The sequence below is a fragment of the Mixophyes fleayi genome, chromosome 2, assembly GCF_038048845.1.
Source record: "Mixophyes fleayi isolate aMixFle1 chromosome 2, aMixFle1.hap1, whole genome shotgun sequence".
In the NCBI taxonomy this organism is placed as follows: domain Eukaryota; kingdom Metazoa; phylum Chordata; class Amphibia; order Anura; family Limnodynastidae; genus Mixophyes; species Mixophyes fleayi.
Window position 1 is genome coordinate 28,126,785 of NC_134403.1, and position 22,768 is coordinate 28,149,552.

The 22,768-nt window shown below is 38.7% G+C and overlaps 1 long non-coding RNA gene across 2 annotated transcripts in view; it reads left to right on the forward strand.

The window, feature by feature from the left end:
• Nucleotides 1-12,105: 12,105 nt before the first annotated feature.
• The window catches only part of LOC142140054 (uncharacterized), a 41,962-nt gene continuing 31,299 nt past the window's right edge, over nt 12,106-22,768 (forward strand). The window contains exon 1 of one of the 2 annotated variants that reach the window (XR_012688278.1): nt 12,106-12,239. This is a non-coding gene — a long non-coding RNA (uncharacterized LOC142140054). Of the gene's footprint in view, nt 12,240-16,851; nt 16,904-22,768 lie in introns of those variants that run through there. The other variant, XR_012688279.1, reaches the window with a different exon arrangement.

Consider the following 22,768-nt stretch of genomic DNA (forward strand, 5'->3'; position numbering starts at 1 on the left):
GGAGTAACTTTGCACCTTAGAAAAACCATGTTGTATTGGAGGGGGAGGTAAATTTAAAATGTGGGGACAGATTTATATTTTGGGTAGGGCATCTATACTTAATAAAACATCGGCAGTTGCCTTAGTTATGTGTGTTGAATTAACAATAACTGCAATGGCCGTGCGTACCCCTCGTACCGAGTGCCGACCTTGAGTAAAGCCCAACTGATGAGATGGAATCACATCAGGAACAATACTTTGTAGCCTATCCCCCATTATTTTAACAAAAATGTTAAAATCTTGATTTAACAACGTAATTGGATGATAAGAAGATATCTTTTTTAAAGCTTTTTTTTTTGGCTTAGGAATGAATATTGTATGTGCTTTATTAAAACGCTGAAAGGGAAGTTGCTCAGCATGCAGTCTACAATACATACTAGAAAGAAACGGTAATATATTAAGACGCAAGATTTTATAATATTCCCCCCCTAGACCATCAGGTCCGGGTGATTTATTAGAAGGCAAAGTCTTGACAGTTGAATCAACTTCTTGTTCAGCTATCTCTGAGTTTAAGTCATTATGTTGTAATACAGTTAATTTAGGCATTTTTAGCAGACTTTAAAAGGGAGTGATGGAGAGATAAATCTTATATATCTGCCGTATATAATTTTGCATAGTATATTTAAATTGCTGGACTATTTCAGAGGATGATATATATCAATGACCAGAAATCGGGTCTTTAATTGCCTCCACATAATATATTTTTCTTTTTTACTTTAGTCAAGTTTGCTAACACCCTACCTGCTTTATTCCCCCACCTATAATATATATTCCTAGAATAATCCAGTCTGGACTTTGCTTTAACTGCCAATAAGTCTTCCAGAAGTTGCCGTTCCTTCATATAAAACTCAAAGTTTGAGGAAAATGACGGAGATCTTATATAAGCATCAAATGCAGTTTTTACAGCTCCATTCTAAAGATCATATTTACTTTGATATTCTCTTTTCTGTTCTGCCAAATATGCAATGATGTGATCTTAAAGGTCTCCCAAAATAATACTGTATCTTCCCAGTGACCTGAGTTGTCATCTACAAATTCCAACCATTTCTGATTAAGATATTTTCTAAAATCATCTGATTGTGCCAAATATGTAGGAAACCTCCAAGGCCGACGGGTGGGCATATCAGAACGCACCTTCAAATTTATCCATATCGGGGCATGATCCGAAATTAAAATATTCCTAATTCGAGAATAACTTACTCTAAAAAGTAAGGAGTAACCATCAGATAATCAATACGTGAAAAGGTAGGATGGACCCCCGACTGAAAAGTATAGTTTCTTTCATTAGGATTATGAACCCTCCATGGGTCAAGCAGCCCATGATTGCCCCTAAAATATTGAATAATATCCCATCCAGAGCTGACATAAGAGGCAGGAATAAAAGATTTATCTAACCGGGGATTGTCTATCGTATTAAAATCCCCTCCCACAATTAAATTTGGAAGTTCTCTTTGAAGTAGAAGTCCCGCCAATTTAATAAAAAACCCTCGATTAGGCATATTTGTAGCGTAAATATTCAGCAATGTAAAACGTTCCCCATTAATTTACAATTGCAGAAGAATATATCTACCTTCAATATCAATTACCTTATTCTCAATAATATAACTCAACCTTCTATTCGAAAGTATCGCAACTCCTCGTTTTTTAGTTTCATAAGGGGCAGAAATACGTTCTTGAATCCGTGGAGACTTTAAAGTCATCCCCTGAGTATAAGTCCAATGTGTCTCTTGAATAAATGCTATATCCGGTGACAAAGTATTCAAACGGGTTATAACTTTATTCTGCTTAAATACTGAATTCAATCCCGCTACATTCCAAGAGATAATATTAAGTTTAGACTCCAACATATGCTTTACTCTATTTTGATCGTACTGTGTTCCATTTATCCTATTCCCTCCGTCTGGCAGCATAATGCAAACACAAATTTGTTTATCATCTCTCCCACTATGTCCCAGCAAGCAGGACGAGAAATGATTTCAATTTCTTTATATCTATGACCGCACCTGGATAGCCTACAGATAATAACAATCAATATTCTAAATAAAAGCTGTGGACTATGAATATAAAACTACTCCCTTTTCCAATTTTCCACCTGACCTAATATCATATACCCAGCTATACAAGCCAAGGACATGAGAGAAAGAACACTAATCACAAATAACAGAAAAAAACATTACAGACAACGTATCGTCATTGGACAACCTATTCATCTAAAACCGCTTTCATACTGCCGCCCCGGCAATATCCCGGGTTTTTCAAGCCGGGTTTTTGCCGGGGCTCGGAGTGTCCCAGCTCAGAAACACCATTCATACTGCACCTCGGACCCGGTAATTTCCCGGGTTGACCCCATTCATACTGCACAAGTCTGTGCTCTGGCAATTTGTGGGAGTCATCATCAGAGCAGTTTTCATTGGCTGAAAAATGGTGATGTCATTGAAAGGTGACTGGTTTAATAGTGACTAGTGAAATAAAAGCAAATTTCTCCAACAAACTCCGATTCTGCTTCAGCTTGATCTGCACTCCACCATCCACCATTTCTCCTAAACTCCTTCTCGAATCTTCCACAGGCTCCCACCGATGACATCCTCCTCCAGAGACAGGCAGACAGCCAATCAGCTTGTTTTCTGTGCAACTCGGGTTGAAAACGTTTGAGCTCGCCCCGGCATAAAACCCGGGATTTTGGTGCAGTATGAATGGGGTATGAATGATCTTGTTTGCATAGTATTTAAAAGGTTCATCACATTTACAAAATCTTTAGCCTTTATCTGATCTTCAAAAAAATATGTAGGGGAGATCAGAGAATCAGAGTTGTAGCTGTAGAGATTTTGGCTTCTGATGAGGTTGTAAGGGATTTCATTATAGGAGAGGGAGAGCTTCAAGTAACCTGGGATCGGCCCTCAGAATGCTTAGATTTTCCACTTTTCATCCCAGGGTCCTTCCCGCCAAGATTTCTCCCCATATATCTATTCATATTAACCCAGTGACCCAAAAAAAGTAATTTTCACTGAGTCACGTCTCTTTCAGTACTAGTTGATAATTAGTAATTAATAATTAAGATAGTTACAATTATTCAAATCGCCATTTATCATCCTATACCAACAGGCAATACATGCAATACAATTGAAACATGAAAAAAATTAATAAAAAACCCCAAAATAAAATAAAAAAAAACCAAAACATAAATACCAGATGCCATAAATAGCAATCGGAGTTAGTTCTCAAGCAACTTTTTAGCTACTTTAGCAACTCTAGGGCATTGGGATACACCGTGCCACCAATACTCCAATACCCTTAAGTTCAAAAAGGTCCATTACTGCCACCAATCCAGAGAAACCAATATCAGAGATTTTCAAGATCTCCACAGGCATGAATCTAGGCAAGGCAGTAAACTCCTTAATGTTAAGTACCAGTAGTCACTCCGACCAAGACCATACTTTACATACACAAGCACTCCCTTCAATGTTTTTCTCCAATGGTCTATGGTTTATAGTCTTCGTGTTTGATATCTCTTTTTTTTGTGTGTGAACCAGTTTCCGACGCACCTCATGCTTTACCTGTTTCTGACCGTATCTTGAATCTGTTATGTTATATTATGTTTTGATTCCCTTTATTGTTATTTGTTTTGAATTACTATGATCTGTTTGGATTTACTGCCATTTCCCTATAATTGTTGATCTGTCATAGTTTTTGTTTGTATTTCTGCTTCAATAAAATAGAATCTAAAAACAGTAATAATTAATTCACATAAAACAATTCATTACTTGCACGTTCAAAAATACATTAATCACAATGATATATCATCAAGTATAATTATCAAATAAAATCAACTTGATAATTGCTTGTCAATCAACCCTTTATGTTAAGAATCCGCCACATTAATGTATTGTGTTTTTAGCCAAGCTAAACAGAATCAGCAAAACACTTTAGATCTCTAAAGAAAGAGAATCGTAACAATACAATCAGGAAATACAAATCAGCTCAGGATTGAACTGAACAAAGGAAGAACGATTGTCCACGCTGTTTAGTTTTCCATGCATATTTTAATAGCAGTATAAATTTAGAACAAAACAAATCCTGTTCCAAAAGGATCGGTAGATGGATTACTGATACCGTTGCATGTTGGTAATAAACTTCATTTATAAATTCATTCCAAATGCAGACACCATCTTTTCATGGAATATTCAACCAATAAATCCCAACAGTCTCATATTATGATGAGCGACGGACAAGAGAGCCTTGTGCTGGGGAAGCTTCTGCAAGATATAGTGAACAATCTTACCAGAACTGGTGGACAGTATTATTATTATTACCATTTATTTATATAGCGCCACTAATTCTGTAGCGCTGTACAGAGAACTCACATCAGTCCCTGCTCCATTGAAGCTTACAGTCTAAATTCCCTAACACACACACAGACAAACACACACACTAGGGTCAATTTGTTAGCAGCCAGTTAACATACCAGTATGTTTTTGGAGTGTGGGAGGAAACCAGAGCACCCGGAGGAAACCCATTGCAAATACAGGGTGGGGTCTTTGGTTTTCCTAGTAGTAGAAAGTAAAAATTGCTGTGAACTTTAATTTTTTTTGTCTGGTGGCCACGAACCTTTAGGAAAACGGGGCTCATCCACCCAAAGCTGCTTATTTCAACCATCTGTTGTTATTTCATGACTGGGGGTCCCCGCATCTGGTTATAAATCGTTACACATTATTAAGATGGTTTGTCTTTGTATTACAACCATCTAAAGATATTTGAATGAGTTGTGAGCATTAAATGGTCCCATTGTGAGAGGCTGGAAAGGTTAGATCCTCATATAGTCCTTTAAATAATACTAAAATGACCAGGACAATTGTCATATAGCCCATAAGCCTTTTGTGTCATTAGGCTGTGAGAGCAATATGGAAAAAACTGCTGATTTTAAAGACATAGCTGATTCTCTAATATCTAATAACATTTTGGACCCGCCCCCGTGAGGTAATCATTTGACAGCAGGGAACGGGGCCAAATGCCGTGATTCCGGGTGAATCGCAGCATTTTGGACCTAATTCTTCCCACTTCACTAGAAAGTGGGCAGATCCGGGAGATTGCCACACTCTCCCGGGAGTCCGTGAGACTTACGCAAAATGCGGGAGTCTCCCAGACATTCCGGGAGAGTTGGCAAGTATGACATATAGAAAACATGTGGTTGATTATGCAAAACAAAAAAAAAAAATATTCTACAGCATGAAAACCTGGAAGTCGTGCTGCTATATCGGAGATTAGACTATATGTTATTAAAAACTGGCTGCTTCAGGAAGATGCTTACGCGTTACATAGACCTGCGCGAAAATATTATAAAATAAATGTCCTTCCTCGTGCTCATTTCCTGAACCTTTTGCTTCTATACCGAATTCTTTCTCCTTGTGAGTCGCCCAATCTGAATCCTCTCAAGAGCTCCCTCATACAGACACACTTTACCAAACACTCCCCAAAACTGGCCAGCCAGGCTTACTGTCATATGCAAAGCTAATTACTAGTCATATAAAACTGCAAATATGTGTTTGTGAATTAATTTATAGTATTAGGGGCAGACTCAATTAGCTGCTTTGTTCTTTAGATCAACAACGATGGGGGAATTAAGAGAAAATCTCAGCTGATTTTTTCTCGCAGCTCATAGAGCGGCGAGCATATATCAGCGGGGAAGTTATCATAGTAACGGTAATGTCCTGCAAAATCTGTTGTTCACTTTTGGGAATCACTTACATATTGAGAAGTGTCCCCTTTATTCCTGCTTCTCCCAATAGAAACTGACCATTTCTGTTTTATTCCTTTTCATTTTGCAAAAAACTATCATAATATTTATATGTCTTTTTGTTCATTGTTTTTTTTATCTTAAACATTGTGGATTTATTTTTCCCTATTAAATTACACTTAAGTTCATGTCTCTGTGTCATTATGAATTCACGTGCCAGACTTAGCTTGGTTTTAAAAAACAAAGAAGACAGTTGTCAGCGCTTATCTTTAAGACTGCATATCTGTGAGTATCTAGTAAAATGAGAACATGAGGTATTGGTTCATATTTTGATCAAAACATTTAAGCCTGCATCCCAACGTCAAGGGCACCTCATTGTATGCAGGTCCTACACTGACTTATATGCTCTAAACACCATTAAAATGCAGTTACAATCAGATGCACTCATGGTGCTGCCCACGGTGGCTCAGTGGTCAGCCCAGGGATTTGCGGAGTTATGCGTTAAATGTGGAGTGGTGAGAGAGGAACATCAGTCTTGCCACAGCATTAGAGTTTTAACGAAGCCGTTCTGCAAGGGGAATATCAGGTAAGTGGAGGTTACAGTAGTTAAGGTGGGAAATGGGGCATCTTCAGTTAGAAAAGGGCTTATAACATTATTTTAAAGGTCTTCCAGAGGTGCTAGATGTCAGGAGTTTTGTGTGTCCCTTTAGGGTTGATGTGGATTGATACGTCTTATGTTGCACTAAAATAAGTGTGGTGTTAGATCACTGTTGAGTGAGCGAAGAAAAAGTTGATCTCATACGATAAGCATTCGGCAACCCCTGATCTATTGTTTGTTAGTGCAACTTTTGTCTTATCACTTTGTCAGCCAATAGCCTTGGCATTAGCAGGAGTGTGCTGTACATTTCTATTTTTCATTAACGGTTATACAGAAACAGACTGGCTCACACTGCTTTATTAATGACAAGTTTTAGCATCATTATCAGTAAGTTAATTGAGCTACTGGAACGTCTACAAGTGACCTATAGACTATTCCGCTGATAAACATGGTTGAGCTTAATGTTATTCAGTGAATGGGGGGGGGGGATGAATATGAAATGTGGAAAGTTCATTAACATTATATTTGCATATCATTATCTGTGAGGTCTAGAAAGCGTACTGTTACGGTATATTAATTAAGTCGTTTTAGGTTTACTCAGCTTAATGATTAGAAACTTAATGAATGAAAGATTTGCAGGAACTTGACACTCAGTGATCTTAAAATCCGTGACATTCTCTATTGAATAATGAAAAATATATTTTGGAATTTTTATACCTTTTAATTAGAAGCTGGATGCAATGGTTAATCTTAGAGATAATGTGCAATAAGTTAGCTGTAGCTCAATTTTTCAACAAATATTTTTATTGATTTTTAATGCAATCATGAACACGATAATGTGCATTTTAGGTAACCCAAGAATAACAATATTCATATAACAATGCATAACATAATATACAACAGAAAGAAAAGAGTAGAGATTTTATAGCAAGATAGAACAACTGAAGATACCAGTATGAGAGTAACATACATAGCCAGCAGGCCCAGATCTCTTGATAATTGGGGTTATGACCTACAGGTTTACTGTACAATTTGGGTAGTAGACAGAGGGGTATATTTGTAATTATGCGCATTGTATATGAATTTGTCCAGATCAGCATACGGGGCCTGATTCATTAAGGCGTGCAAAATGAACGTATTGTGCATTTTTTTTACAACGCACGTAATTTTGGCATACGCACATCCGTATTCATCTCGGAGCGGATCTAAAGTAAGGTCATTTGTTAAATACGCATCTAGGTATGCTCTGCCTAAACGTCACCTGCGTATTCAGACAGACACAATACACTGCACATATGTGTTATAGTAGAACGCAGAGAAAAAAAAGTATTCAATTATGGTCACCTGTTAATAATATAGTCAATGAACAAACATTAACAAAAATAAAGTTACTTTTTTCAGTTGCTCCTTATTGCAAACACATGCTGTAGCATGCATACACAGCCGTCATCACTATCACTCAGCACTTACACATGGCCTGTAGCTGACGGATGTATTGCGACTGCAAAACACGTACCTTAGAGATGCCCAAAGCTTAAATCGGTCGCTGGTGCGTGCGCTTTACATGCATACGTCCATTCCCCTCCCCATTCCGCCCCCTGAAATTGTAGACCATTGGAAGTGTCCTTTGCACTTGAAGATGAATTGGATGCACTTGCGTTCACTGGCGTGTAATCTGCTTTGGGCCATGCACAGAGCAATTTCACGCAAAATACAGCACATATAGGAATATACTTTCCTTCATGAATCAGGACCATGGTCTGCACAAGGCAGGATTTATCAAATAACAAATTTTTCGGTACAAAATTCTAAAAGAAAATGTAATTCAGCAAGACCTAAGTTACAGACAAACTTGATTCCAGAAATGATCACCAAAGATGTAGAACAACATATCGACACCTATTTGATATAGGAAACTGTATGATAGTGAAAAACTTTAACTCAAGGAAATCCATTTCTGACCAGACAACACAGTGATAATGAGCACACCTAAATTTGAAATGTTATCCTAGATTTGCATGTTCCTGCATTGTTGGTAATCATTGATGATCAATATATTTGCATACTTACTTGCTGATGGGACAGGACCTACTGTGTCTGAGCAGAGAATCAGAAAACAAGCAGGACCAAATAATACATCTCTTGCGTGGCCTCCCTAATCACATGGATGCACTCCAGGCATTATTGGTTCCTCAAGTGCTTCTTCATTTTCTGCAGCCATATAATAGATAGATCGTGTATTAATAAAGATTGTGATTCACACAATCGTGAAGAGATTCTGCTACAAAACGTCACGTTTCATTCTTGCTTGTCATGAGTCATATCATATTAAGTTCTAAATAACAGACTTTGTAGTAGATATCTCTCTCTTGGCAATTTAAGGTCCTCTAATTTAGTATGTAAGTTAGGGTTGGTTTCGTATCACTGGATATCGGCTCTCCCTTAATTACACATTATTCCATTATCTGATTTTATTAAAATTCACTGCCTAACATTAACTAATTAATGTATTGCAGAAGGGACTATATATATCTATCTCCCTCTGTAATGTGGGTCTAAAATGAATGAATGAAATACACAAGTTTCTATCAGCTGACACTTTAGCCTACTTTTGGCTGCCCCATCATACGTTAAGCTTATCAGATGCTATTGATAACTTGGTAAAAATACACTTGATACATTTTGGAATCTTACATAGCTATTGTAAAAGAGGGTGTGGTCCGTGATGCCAAACCTCATCACCACACGTATCTCCACATCCATTGCTTGTTGAATTTGGGCGTACATATATTCGTGTTACTTGCGTTTTATAACAAATGCACATTGCACTCAGTGGGCCTGATTCATTAAGGAAAGTAAGGCAAAAAAAATGAGTAAGTTTTCTCCTGGACAAAACCATGTTACAATACAAGGCGTGCAAATGAATTTATTATTTTGCACATAAGATAAATACTGGCTGTTTTTCATGTAGCACACAAATACTTAATAGCTTTATTTGTATATTGAAATTTAAAGTTGAGCTAGAACATTTCCTACCCCAACTATAAATCTGTCACCACATTTTAAATTTGCCTCTCCCTCCAATGCAACATGGTTTTGCCAAGGTGCAAAGTTACTCATTTTGTTTTTTTGGCTTTGCTTTCATTAATGAATCAAGCCCAGTATGCATCCCTTAATGAATCAGGCCCATGCTCTTTATATCATTCTGATTCTGTACTAGTTATTACATTAACATTTAAACCTTTATCACACATCTTCACTAAGCAATTAAACAGCAATTCAAGCACCATGATCATTACCATTAAGACCATTATTATTTTAATCATATCCGCAAATAAACATCTAAAATCCCATAATTACCACTACTACCCTGTTCTCTGATGTCTTCTTATTTTCCCTAATGTTATCTCAGAATGTTGACATTTATTTACGGATGCATCAGTAAGAACAATAAAGAAAAACAAGGCACATTCTCTCCCCCTTTCATTGTTTTTGGAAGCACACAAGTCTGTCTCCTATTGAAGAGATGACACTTCTTCCATCGATGATCAAAATCGTGCACAGTCCAGTGTCTCTTGACAAGTGCTCCGACAAGATGAAGACGCAGAGAATTCTTTGTTCTTTCGTTCTTTGAATACTCAGGAATGTATTTTGTATTCAATTGTCCAATGACTGTTAGCGTTCAGTTTCCCATAGAACTTATCCAATCCGTGCTTGAAGAACAATTAACAGTATGATTTAATTTCTCAAAGCACAATTTAATCTGTTTACATTAAACAATAGGCACAGTTTTTGCCTCTCCCAATTAGTATTCAATATTTACAGTATTATTTGTTAACAGTTTGTTCTCATGTGTGCAATTAATACACTCTACAATTCAGCAGATTAAGAGTAATGGAGCACATTCAATCTCTGCTATATGCTTAATAAATCACACATGGTTCAGAACAATGGCAGAAGGGAAAATTTAGAAGTGACGTTATGAAAAATGTAATGTAAGTGACTGGAAAGTTTTACAAAAGTTTTACAATAAAGGCAGTAGGCGAAGTGGCTGTGTTACATACCAGCTTATATAACCCCACCTAACCACTGGTTCAGGACATGTCTTATGAATAGGCTCTATAATCTGATTAAATCATCAGTAGAAATCTCCAGTTGGACAATGCATATTTCCACAGATAGGCTAAGTACACACTGGAGCGTTTTCGTCCAATAATCGGGCAAATCAGCGGACATACGACTGTTCGGTCAGAAGTCGGGTTAGTGTGTATAGTAACACGATGGTTGAAAGTAATTCCAAAGTGTCGATTGTCGGCTCATTTGGTTGGTCGTACTGTTTAATATTTTCCGACCAATCATCGACCGATCATGTAGTGTGTATGCACTCATGCTCACGACCTCCATAGAGTTTACAGAGTCGGGCTCTTTTCAGCCGATGTTAGCGATGAATGTTCCATTGAATAAATGTAGAGAGCGCTGTAGAAGGAATAATTCATTTGTTCTTTCTGAGACAGAATGTTTTGTTTCAGAGTCACAGAAGCTAACGAACTTCGTTAGGACAATGCGGTTTTAATCAGCGTGACAATGTGACAATATTGAATGAATATTGGGCTGTCATTATCTGAAGAATAGAGGACCAGATGAAGGACCAGATGGAGAGCACAGATATGAATCGTCAGACTGATCGGACCTTCAGTCGTACAATTGTTACAATTGTACAATTGTTCAATTGTTTGAGATAACACGTCGATCGAAAAATTCTTCAGTGTGTACCTAGACTAACTAATATGTGGTCAAAACTGTACTACTAGTAAAACCCACTTATAAAACAAGCCATAAAACATTATCAAAACATATTTGATACCTTTTTTTGTCATTGACAAGCTCCATGTTACTCTTGAAGGCAGAAAAGGCACGAGTCTCGAATTTCAGAACAGAGTTTCCTCACATTCAGAATGTATATTTTGGAAGGGTTACTACTAGGTCAAGTAACTTATACACCTTCATGCGACTCATAATCACGTATTTAAACTCCGTTACAGGTCTAGCCATTGTTTCAAAAACATAAAACACCTTCACATCATCTGCATTCAATAACAGGAGCAGTCTCAGGCAGGACTACCATCCGAAACTGTAGGGTCCATTACTAATTAATCTGGCAGGCCCCCATCCCCACACATGCCCCCTCCCTCTTCGCAGTATATATATGTGCTCTCCTCCTTCTTTGCTGTACATTCCCCATCTCCCTCACCCCAGTACATGCCCCTTCTCCTCATCACACTTCATGTCGCCCTCCCCTTATCAGAGTACAGTACATTCCCCCTCCTCCATATCACAGTACATGCCCCTGCTCAGTTCTGTCCCTTATCACAGTAAATGTTCCGTTCCCCCATCCAATCACAGTAAATGTTCCCCTCTCCTCCCAGGCCCTCATTGTAAATATTCCCTCTCCCTCATTACAGTACATTACCCCTCTCCCTCATCACAGTACATTGACTCTCTCCCTCATCACACAGTACATTCTCCCTTTTCCTCATTACAGTACATACCCATTCTCCTCATCACAGTACATGCCCGTCCTCCTCATCACACTCTGTTCCACCCCTTATCATAGTAAATGCTCCTTCCCCCCATCCAATCACAGTAAATGTCCCCCTCCCTCATCACAGTACATGCTTATATAGCTGCGGATGCGCCGATGTCACGTATCGTTGTCTCAATGCTGCTTGGTGATGCGGTGAGCCCTGAATGGGTCACCACACCGCTAGGCGTTCAAATGGCCAGGAGGTGAACCCTGATGGCTTACTGACCCGGCCAATAGGGGGGCAGCCACAGCAACACAACGGAGCTCACCAGATGCCTGACTTCCCGGTGAGCCCTTCACAATCATTATCACCAAACTCCTCACATTGGCCTGGGCAAAATTTGTCTAAGCAAATTGTGTTAGGTGGAAATCAAGACAAATCTGCTCAAATTGAGATTCACTGGAACACCATGCTGGATGTTTCACTGTGCCTTGGTTGTTTTGGGTTTTGTAAGTGACCTATGTGTGGAGGAACAAGTTAAGAGCAGTCTGAACAAGAAGTATTTAAATATATATTGTTATACTCTACCTGTGTAAAATCAGAAAAATACTTGGTATGAAGCCTACTATAGCAAGTCTATCAGATGACAGGGGGGTAAGACAGAGACAGAGGGCGAGAGCAGAGGAGACTAGAGATGCATGCAATACAAATTCCTGTAAAATCAAAGGGAAACTGCAATGAACTGGCCACACTGAACACAATAAATAAATAATAAGGTCAATGAGATACTAGGAGCAGATAGTGCAAGAGATAAGTAAGTAGTTCTGGTCAAAAGACAAATGAGCAGGACATAGAGGGATATTAGACTGCAATGTAGACTGAAACCGAGCTCATGAAAGGGAAGCATTGAGAATGCAGTGAAATAAAAAGTGAGAAACACATACAGGAGAGGAGTACCATGCCATGACAACTGGTTGTTTCGGGTTCTGGGGTTGATCTTTCTTACAGAGTGTAGAAGTATCTGGAACGGAACTTATTTAATGAAGCCAGGAGTGTAGCTGAAGAACACTAGAAATTGGTATGATTGACATGAGACAAGTCTGCAGTGGGAAAATAAACAGCTGAAAGACGGCAAGGAAAGAAATGTAGTACTGCAAAATGCATAGGAATGTGTAGGCAAATATGCATGGTAAAAGCACAAATATACTGAGTATGAGTGGGTGAAGGAGAACAGAAGCATGATGGAAAGTGAGCTGCATGATGGGAGGGCAGCAGGAACTATCACCACTTGTGGGGCCAGGAAGGGGATGGGCAAGTGTATAAGTTCACTTGTCACCTACCACAAATACAGGCTAAGCTATTCAACTATGAAGGATGACATGATAACTTATAAAGTAATGTTTCCATGTGTCGAGGACCTCTAAACTTGACAGGTCACAGAAAATTTCTTCCAAACCCGTTCTTTTGTATATACTTCTGATGCACCAGTTACTTTATTACCATCCTTATGATTATTGTCATTATTAACGTAACTTTGTAAGGCACCACAGTGCTCCGCAGCGCAGTACAGAAAGGAAAACTGCATACATAAAACACTTACAAAGGTAGAAAAAAATAAATGCATACATGAAAACAAAGGGTAGGGTGCTCATGAGAGAGCTTACATTCTATCTAGAATAAGGGGCAGCTGAAACAGGGGGAGCGAATGTTGTTCAGAGTGGAGATTGAGACAGTTGTGAGGATGTATTAGATTTGAAGGCTTTAGGAAAGACTGATTGGGCAGGTAGGGAATTCAATAAGTGGGTAGCGGAATGGGAGTCTTGGTGGAAGTGAGAGGTGATTACCAGAGGGAGACAAGGCACAAGTCAGCGGTAGATCTAAGAGGACAAGAGGGAGAGCATTTTTAATATGTGATTTGAGATGTATGAAGGGGTGGTTTTGTTGAGGGCTTTGCAGGTAAGGTTGAGTAATTTGAATTGGATTATGGAGGACTTGAGGAGCCAGTTCAGAGATTTTTAAATCAATGCAGCACATGTGGAGTGGTGAGAGAGGAATTCAGTTTAGCTGCAGCATTTAAAATGCATTGAAGGGATAAATGGGTGAGGGGAATGCCAGATAGCAGGAGGTTGCAGTAGTTAAGGCGGGAGATGTTGGGAGAATGGTTAAGCCTTTTGGTAAGAAAAGGGTATATTCTGTCAATATTAATAAGGTGGAGGAGACAGGATTGGGAGAGAGACCTGAGGAAGAAAGCAGAAGGTGGAGTCAAGCGTGTCACCAAGGCAGTGAGCTTGGGAGACTAATGAATTTGTGGCATTATAGGAGATGGTGAGGAGAAGGAGATGGAGAGAACTTTGTCTTTGGTTACAGAAGAGCAAGAACAAAGTGTGGATTGGGAGTGTAGTCAAACGTGGTGGAGTGTTCTGGATCTGGCATGAGGAAATCTTGTCGATTTTATCTTTGAAGTAGGTAGTAAAATCATGGGCTGAGAGGGAGTGAGGGGGAGGAGGTGCAAGTATCTTATGTTAGTCATAAACCATCTTAAGATTTTATTTAAGTCCTAAAGATAATTTAGGAATCTTTGGCATCTGCAACAAACCACTTCTAGTATACTAACACCATGCAAACAGTATTATGTTAAAATAGTTTATTCAGCAATTCCAGAGATTGAGAGATTTTCCCCTGTCCAGTGGTATCTTCCCATTTCTATATCTTCCAGCATCCTGCTCAGTCTGTGTTACTCCTTCTCCAGCCCAAGTCTTCCCCATTCAATTAACTGTTTTAATGTATTGATCAACCCCTTTATTTCTTAGTTGCCTCTGACCAAATCTATTGCAACTCAGTTTGAGTATCCTCTTGACCATCCTGCCAACCTTAGAAGTAGGAAAATGGTTAGTCATGTGTAGAATAGCAACACTCCCTTGGTAAGAGTAAAGCCCACTCCAAAATTTTGTTCCCAAATGTACCAAGTGAGCCAGTTTTAACTTCTACAATGCTCTCAGCTGGACATAATCTGTCACATACAGGATGACTGACCCACCGCTATCTTACTTTTCAATGCTAGTAATGATAGACATACTTGTTACTTCTGATGGTAGTTTGGTACAGTTGAGATGGTCGTGAGAAGCAGCAACTCCCAAAGGAGGAACAGTTATAGACAAAATCCTGCCCATCATCTTTTCACTTGTATACATTCAAGTGGCTCATCTGAATATAATATTTGCTTGTTCACCTACAAGAGTTGGCCAATTCTAGGTTCAGATTAGTGCAAATGAGGCTAAACCTTTGGCAAGCATTTAAAGTTATTCCCATATCTTTATCAGACATCAGATTTGTTAGCCTGGTCTGAATTGAGTATATTCTACCTACTGAATTAATAGTACAGAGGACAATATATGAGTATGTGCTTGGAATGGATTCTGGATGAAGAGGGCGTTTGGGCAGAAGGGTGGAAGGAACAGGCAACATTACATCATGTGGGGAATGTCCCTCAAATTATACCAGGGACCGCATAGGGTGGATCGTACAGTGAATAAACATTACCAGTGAATGAATATTTTCAATTTTAATGCATTCAAATTCATTTTAATATACCATCTATGCAGGTTGATCTGTTGCCTTTGTTATATTAAAGAAAGTCACCTTATTTATTCGCTGGACTTGTGTGTTCATTTGCTGGCTTTGGGCGTTCATTCACTGGTAATTTCTGTAATCTTTTCTGTTTTTTGGTTGTACAATTCTAACTATTACTTCAATCTTTAAACAGAAGGCATTGCCTTGCGGGAGGGTGAACAGGCTTTTTCTCCCCACAAAAGGGTTTGGGTATTCAGATACCTCTGAGAAACCACAGATTGGGTTCCCACCCAATACTTATAACAAGAGGCATTTTGCACCTTCCAGTTAAACTACGACCGATTTAATAAAAAAAATCTTTAAACACACAGTCCCGGTTATTCTTGCTAGGGGCTGAATGGCGTCCGAGCCACCTAGTGTTCTCCAAGGGACCACTCTGGTTACCATAGTGTGGAAGCATGAACGATTCATGTATGAAAGCAGGAAGGCCATGCATAAGTATCAAAAGGTGTGGCACCATTGGTATGAGTCACGATTCGTTATTCACCCTCATCAGGTTGATGTGATGGGGTTAGGGAGTAACCGGGGAGGAGGTTAGCTTTCAACCCTGCACCAGCTCTACTAAGGATGACTTTGAGATGAGATCATTTAGACATATATGTAAGCTAATACCCTGTTAGCAATATGTTAAGTAGTTGGCTATGATGCTCTAGAATGAGATATTGATCAAAGGATATTGATCAGAGGCTTACACGACATCAACGTATACTGGTACAAATGACACGTTTCCACAGGGGGGTTAATTAGGTAGGATGGTTATTGTGTATTTTCTTTGTGTTGTATAAAAATCTCAATAAAAATACTTTTAAAAAAAAAAAACACACAGTCCCGATGTCCCTTCACTCTCATGATAAATTGAGGACATAATTGAAGATAAACCAAGCAATATTTTAGGGAAAAGATGAAAATCATGAAGTGCAAGAATATCCACTGTGCAAATGTAAGGATAGATCTTTTTGTGACAAGGGTGTTTTCAAAGTCAGCGACCTGGACACGCAGCTTGATATACTGACAAGTAGTTACATTTGTTCACATAAAGAACTGCATGGCTGCAGTTTTTTGAAGTTTTTAGATGAGTATTAATGTCTTGAAATGTTCCAGGATCCGCTCTCATGGGCTTTGACTGTTACAATGGGATATACTGCAAGAGGCGACAGTAAGACAATATCTACAAGAATTGCATTCTCTCCCTCCAAGAGAGTGTCTGCTATTTAAAGGCAAGGGCACATCTAGGATTGAAAACTTACACCCTACCTTCTACTCAGCTGTGATATGAAGTTAATGGTGAAAAGTTTGTATAACTTCTCTGTTTTATAGATCACTTTTCTGCTGTCATTGGTATTTGGGGAGCCCTCGAGTGGTGCAGGTCTGAATGGCTAGGTAAATATTTTTTGGCCTTGAATCAGTCCAAAGCTTTTGGTAGGGGTTATGTCGGTGCTGTCCTGGTAATTAATGGTTGGCTAGACAAAGCTTTCAGAGCGGACTCGTGGTTAGGCAAGATTGTCCCTTCAACCCTCTGCTGTATGTGTTTCCCACTGAACCTCTGATAAGGAAATTAGATGGTGGATTGGAAGAGGTGTCTCTGGGAGTAGGACTAGTAAAAACTCTGAAGGGTAGATTTATCAAACCTTCTATAAAGGAAAATTGGAGTTGTTGCCTATAGCAACCAGGGATGTCTTGACAGCATTATAGGCCCCCGGGCAAAGCAGTGCACTGGGGCCCTACCTACAGAATCACTCACATGAATAAAAATGTAAATTATTGATAAAATTAAGCTTATATTTTTTTGGTACCTCCAACAAAATCAGTGCTTAAACATTCAAAAACATGCTGTACAGTAGAGATTGATCCACATAAACATTTAGACAATATAACATGAGCTGTAAAGATGAAAAACAAGAAATTCAACATAACAATGGTACTCAGTTGGTAAATGATACAGAGGGAGATGGAACAGTACAAAATCATTATGGATAGGTAACAGCTGATACTGATGTGATTGGTCCATATAAATAAATCTACCAGAATAAAATAGTGAAAGGTTGGCAAGCCTATGAGGCCCCTATTCTCGTGGGGCCCTTGGGTAACTGCTCAGCATGCCCTGTGTTATAAGGGCTCTGATAAGACCCAATCAGATTGTAGCTATCATTGTTCTAGTACATTCTAGAAAATGCTAGCTAGAATCTGATTGGTTGCTGTGGGCAACACCTCCACTTTTCCTTTTTGGAATGCTTGATAAATCTACCCATGACGTTTTTTATTGCCTTTAAGTTGTTACAGCTGTCAGGTCATGTAAGGTGTAGACCTGTAGACTCAGAGAATCTATAATTAACGTAGGAAAATAAAGAGTTCAAACTGAAGCCTTGAAAATAAAACAAAATAAAAAAGGCAGTGGAATTTTTTTTAAAGAAAGGGGGGAGGGGGGAGTAAAATGGATCCTAAAAAATTCTATATATGCCCATACATGTTAGCCATAAACATGCACTTGGTAGCACGGATGATATATATATATATATATCTATTTTGTGATGGAAAAAGTAAATTATTGTTTTAATATAAAACTTTTAGAACTCTTATATAAGAAGCTAGCTAGTGATTTACATTTAGCTCATATTGTCATTCAAACACACATAATAGCGTCAAGCACATGGTAAATAAAAGCTATACAGACAGATAATAGCATACTGTAGATACATAGACTGTTCCTTAACGTGGCGCAGCCAAGAAATATAATTATGTGTGCGCATACATTTATGAAGTACAATATATAATTCAGTTTTCAATACAGTACGGCATATATGCAGATATTTTTTTCTTAGAAACCAAGTTTCATTGATACAATAAATTTCATAAACCTTATAGGATTCTCCATTGTTGGTCTCTGAACAGAGCGGGGGGAGCTTACACTTTATTCATAGAATGTAAATGCTAATAAAAATATTGTTATAGTTACATTCGGCTGTATGACAATGATATGGAAGCGATGAATACATTTCATTGTGGAATTTCTATTTAGTAACTTACAAACCATATAAAGCTTACAATATGAAACACTGCAAATGTATGAACGCTAAACCAACTAGCCAACCTTGGGTTTCAGCCACAAAATTATTATTATTACCATTTATTTATATAAATAATTCCGCAGCGCTGTACAGAGAACTCACTCACATCAGTTCCTGCCCCATTGGAGCTTACAGTCTAAATTCCCTAACATACACAGACAGAGACACAGACTAGGGTCAATTTTGTTTGCAGCCAAATAATCTATCAGTGTGTTTTTGGAGTGTGGGAGGAAACCGGAGCACCTGGAGGAAACCCACGCAAACACAGGGAGAACATACAAACTCCACACAGATAAGGCCATGGTTGGGAATTGAACTCATGACCCCAGTGCTGTAAAGCAGAAGTGCTAACCACTGAGCCACCGTGAAGGCCTGATTTGGAGTGAGCCCTAGGTATTTAATGCACTGAGCATGCTCAGAAACTGAACGTATACAACTGAGGGCTTTCAGCCCAATGACTTTTGCCACATACGACTCCTTACACCCGAAGAGACCAGATGGATGGAGGGAAGAGGTGTTCTAATATAGACAATGTACAGTAACTGCGTGTTCTAGCAATATGGATTCAGACTGGGACGTAGTCGTGTATATTGCTGAAAAAAATCTGTCTTATTTGTGGATGGACATTGGCAGATGTAGGTAGCAAATGATGATGACAAACACTCAAACTAACGAACAGCTTGTAATTAAAGGTCTGTGAATGATTCGCAGATGTTTATCGCAACCTTAGTAGTTGCTTGACTATAGATTATAATTGGCAGTGTTGTAGCAAAGATATTTTTTTTTGTGGAATGCTTGTCAGGAAGTTTTTCATGCTGAATAGTAATGATGCTTCATAGCAATTCATAAGATATTAAACAAAAGGTTCTTGTACAAGTTCGGAAGTTCGGCTTTACTGGTTTGTCTGATGATAAGCGGTTGCATTCATTCAGTCCTAGACGCATCCGTAGCTTTGAATACCTCGTACATACACATAAACTTGCGTGCAGCTTTTTGTAATCACAAGTTACGCTTACGCCTGCCTTCCACTCTGAATCAGTCTCATGGTATTTAAATGATTATCTCTGACGGTCTGAAAACCTCTCTCCCAATGTGGCTGTAGAATACAGCAAACACATCACTCTCCTCCACTGAGGACATATCAGGTCCCTGTCATGAAGGGAGGAAGAGGGTATGACTAAAAGTGTTGACATTATTAGAGGATACAAATATGTACATCATAACGAGCAAAGCATCTTTCATTTCAGATGCCTTCTGGCGTCCATAGGCTGAAGCTATTTATTTTCTGCAACCTGGATGTTGCTTCTACTGTTAATAAAATATAGTTGTGGGAGGGGCCTTATTAATAAAAGATGAGACTCACTTGACTCACACCTATCCTTTGTTCCCCACATTGACTCTATATCTAAATCATGTTACATACATCTAAAGAACATTTCCAGAATTCGCACATATCTCACACAGAACACTGCAAAAACCTTAATTCATGCACTCACCATTTCCCGCATTGACTATTGCAATTCCCTCCTTACTGGTTTTCCCCAACACAGACTCAAACCTCTACAATCTATTTTGCACACTGCGGCAAGATTGATTTTCCTTGCAAATCGCTATTCCTCTGTTGAATCACTCTGTATGTCTCTACACTGGCTGCCTGTTTTCTACCGAATCCAATATAAATTACTTTTACTAACCTACAAGGCTATCAACAAAGCTGCACCAACATACATCTCCTCTCTTGTCACAAAATATCTCCCAACTCGGCACCTCCGTTCTGCACAAGATCTGCGTCTCTCATCCACACTCATCACATCCTCCCATTCCCGGTTACAGGACTTTTTTTGGGCTGCACCCACTCTATGGAATTCTCTCCCTCACACCATAAGACTTTCCTCTGGTCTACAAACTTTCAAGCATTCTCTAAAAAACCCACCTCTTCAGACTAGCTTATAATATTCCTCAACCACCCTCTTAACCTCACTACCTTACCCTATTACTACCCGTTACACAATTTCACACAAGACAACTATCCCCTGACCAACATTGTTGTGTGACAGGATCATTTAGCTTATGAGTCACTTTTACCTTTGCAGCCTGGCTGGGCCGAAATGCAAAATGTAGACTTAGCCTCATGTGTCAAACTCCCATTTTCCCATAGATTGTAAGCCTGTGTCTGTCTTACCCAGTTTGTTTATTAGTTTACTATGTTTGTCCCCAATTGTAAAGCGCTATGGAATATGTTGGCGCTATATAAATAAAAGATGATGATGATGAGAAGGAGGGGACTTGAACCATTGCCAAAATAAATTATTTAAGCATGGAGCCGGGAAAAGTGGACAACAAAAGTTTTAAGACTAAAATATAAGGATAGATAGCATTTCGGACTTGGCGGAATAATTCCCCTGTGGGAGGAAACCTCTGAAGGACCATGGCTGAGTGTGTATAATACTTAAGTTAATTAGTAAACTTGGAGAATAAATGGACGCAAAGCTTGGCTATGATATATTACATATAACAACAACCGCTGTTGGCTCTGTGACGTGGACTCAAATATGATAATAGTTGGCGTAACCAATACTCACAATTTGTCTAACATCATAATAATTTCAAAACTGGCCACATCTGTTCATATAAATTGTGTCTTTTAACAACAACACATAGAGGTTAATGAATTAAATTCTACACACAGGATCTGACTGGAACTACACCTCAGGATACATAAATTTTAATGTGCTTTATCAATGATCGTGTACCACCCAATTGAGGAGTAATCTATGATTTATCCATGGCATTCATTCCCAGAAAGAATACATGGATGATAAAGGCCCTTAGTCTCAGATTGAAAGCATGAATAGACAGATATTAAATTTCAATGTCCATATGAAGTTACATCACATCAAGCCGAATATCTTAAATCTTGGGGGTATATTTACTGAACTGCGGGTTTGAAAAAGTGGAGATGTTGCCTATAGCAACCAATCAGATTCTAGCTGTCATTTATTTAGTTTATTCTACAAAATGACAGCTAGAATCTGATTGGTTGCTATAGGCAACATCGCCAGTTTTTCAAACCCACAGTTTAGTAAATATACCCCTTGGAGTTGTATACAAATCGATACCTGAATGTCTGGTATAAATTCGCCACTTGCAAGTATAGAATCCTATGGTGCTTCAAATGTAGATTTATGACAAATCTTATATTTGTTGCAGTCAGGGAAGATTGTCTCTATCCTTATGCAAGAGTACTGTATTAGTATGCATCCAATGGGGCACAGCTCTAGGGGAAGAGTACTTGGCATACAATAGGTATCAGGGGCGCACGCAGGATTGTCAGGGGGTGGGGTTTCCCCCCCTTCCATCGGGGAAAAACAAAACAAACAAAAAAAAAACGAGAGCTGCTGCGCATGCTTCTGTTTCGGCTACACTGTACTATACAGCAGCCGCGGCGCTGTCAAAGAAGCGTCCGTGGCGGTGCTTAGACAGCGCCGCGGCTGCTGTATAGTACAGTGCCTATATGTGGGGCGCTTTGTTAGCGGAGGGGAGGGGTTTCTGGAGACCCAGAAACCCCCCCTGCGTGCGCCACTAGGTATCAGGCAATGATTGTTGAAAAAATGTGTTGTTAGATCAGAGGATATAATGTTCTGATCAAATCATCTTAATAACCTATGCCAATATCCTGAATAAATGGTCTAAAAACGGTGGACTAAGGTACCTTAATTAAAACAATAATTTATTATAAATCAAAGACATAGATAACCTAAATTATCATTAGTGATCTTAACATTGTTCTATTGATTTTTTTTAAATGATTTAATTATTTATTTGTTTACTACAACATTTATGTTATCTATGTATCTTTGATTTATAATAAATGATTGCTTTGGTAGTAATTTTGATTATTTCTAATTTGATGACGCCGAGTTATTTAAGTGGGCGTGACGGAGGGGAACAAGGGCCGAATAGAACTGTTTAGGATATAGAGCTTCTGGGCAGAAATTGATATGACATGGATTATGAATCTCCGAATAAGGGTAAGTGGAAAGGGAATTTTAAGAAGGTCTAGACTAAATGAAATCATCCATGTGGAATTATGAAGATGGACCTTAATAGAAGCTGAACTGGGAGTTGGAAGTGTATAATGTAAAGAAATTGATAAAAGAAGAATCTGAATGCACCTTTG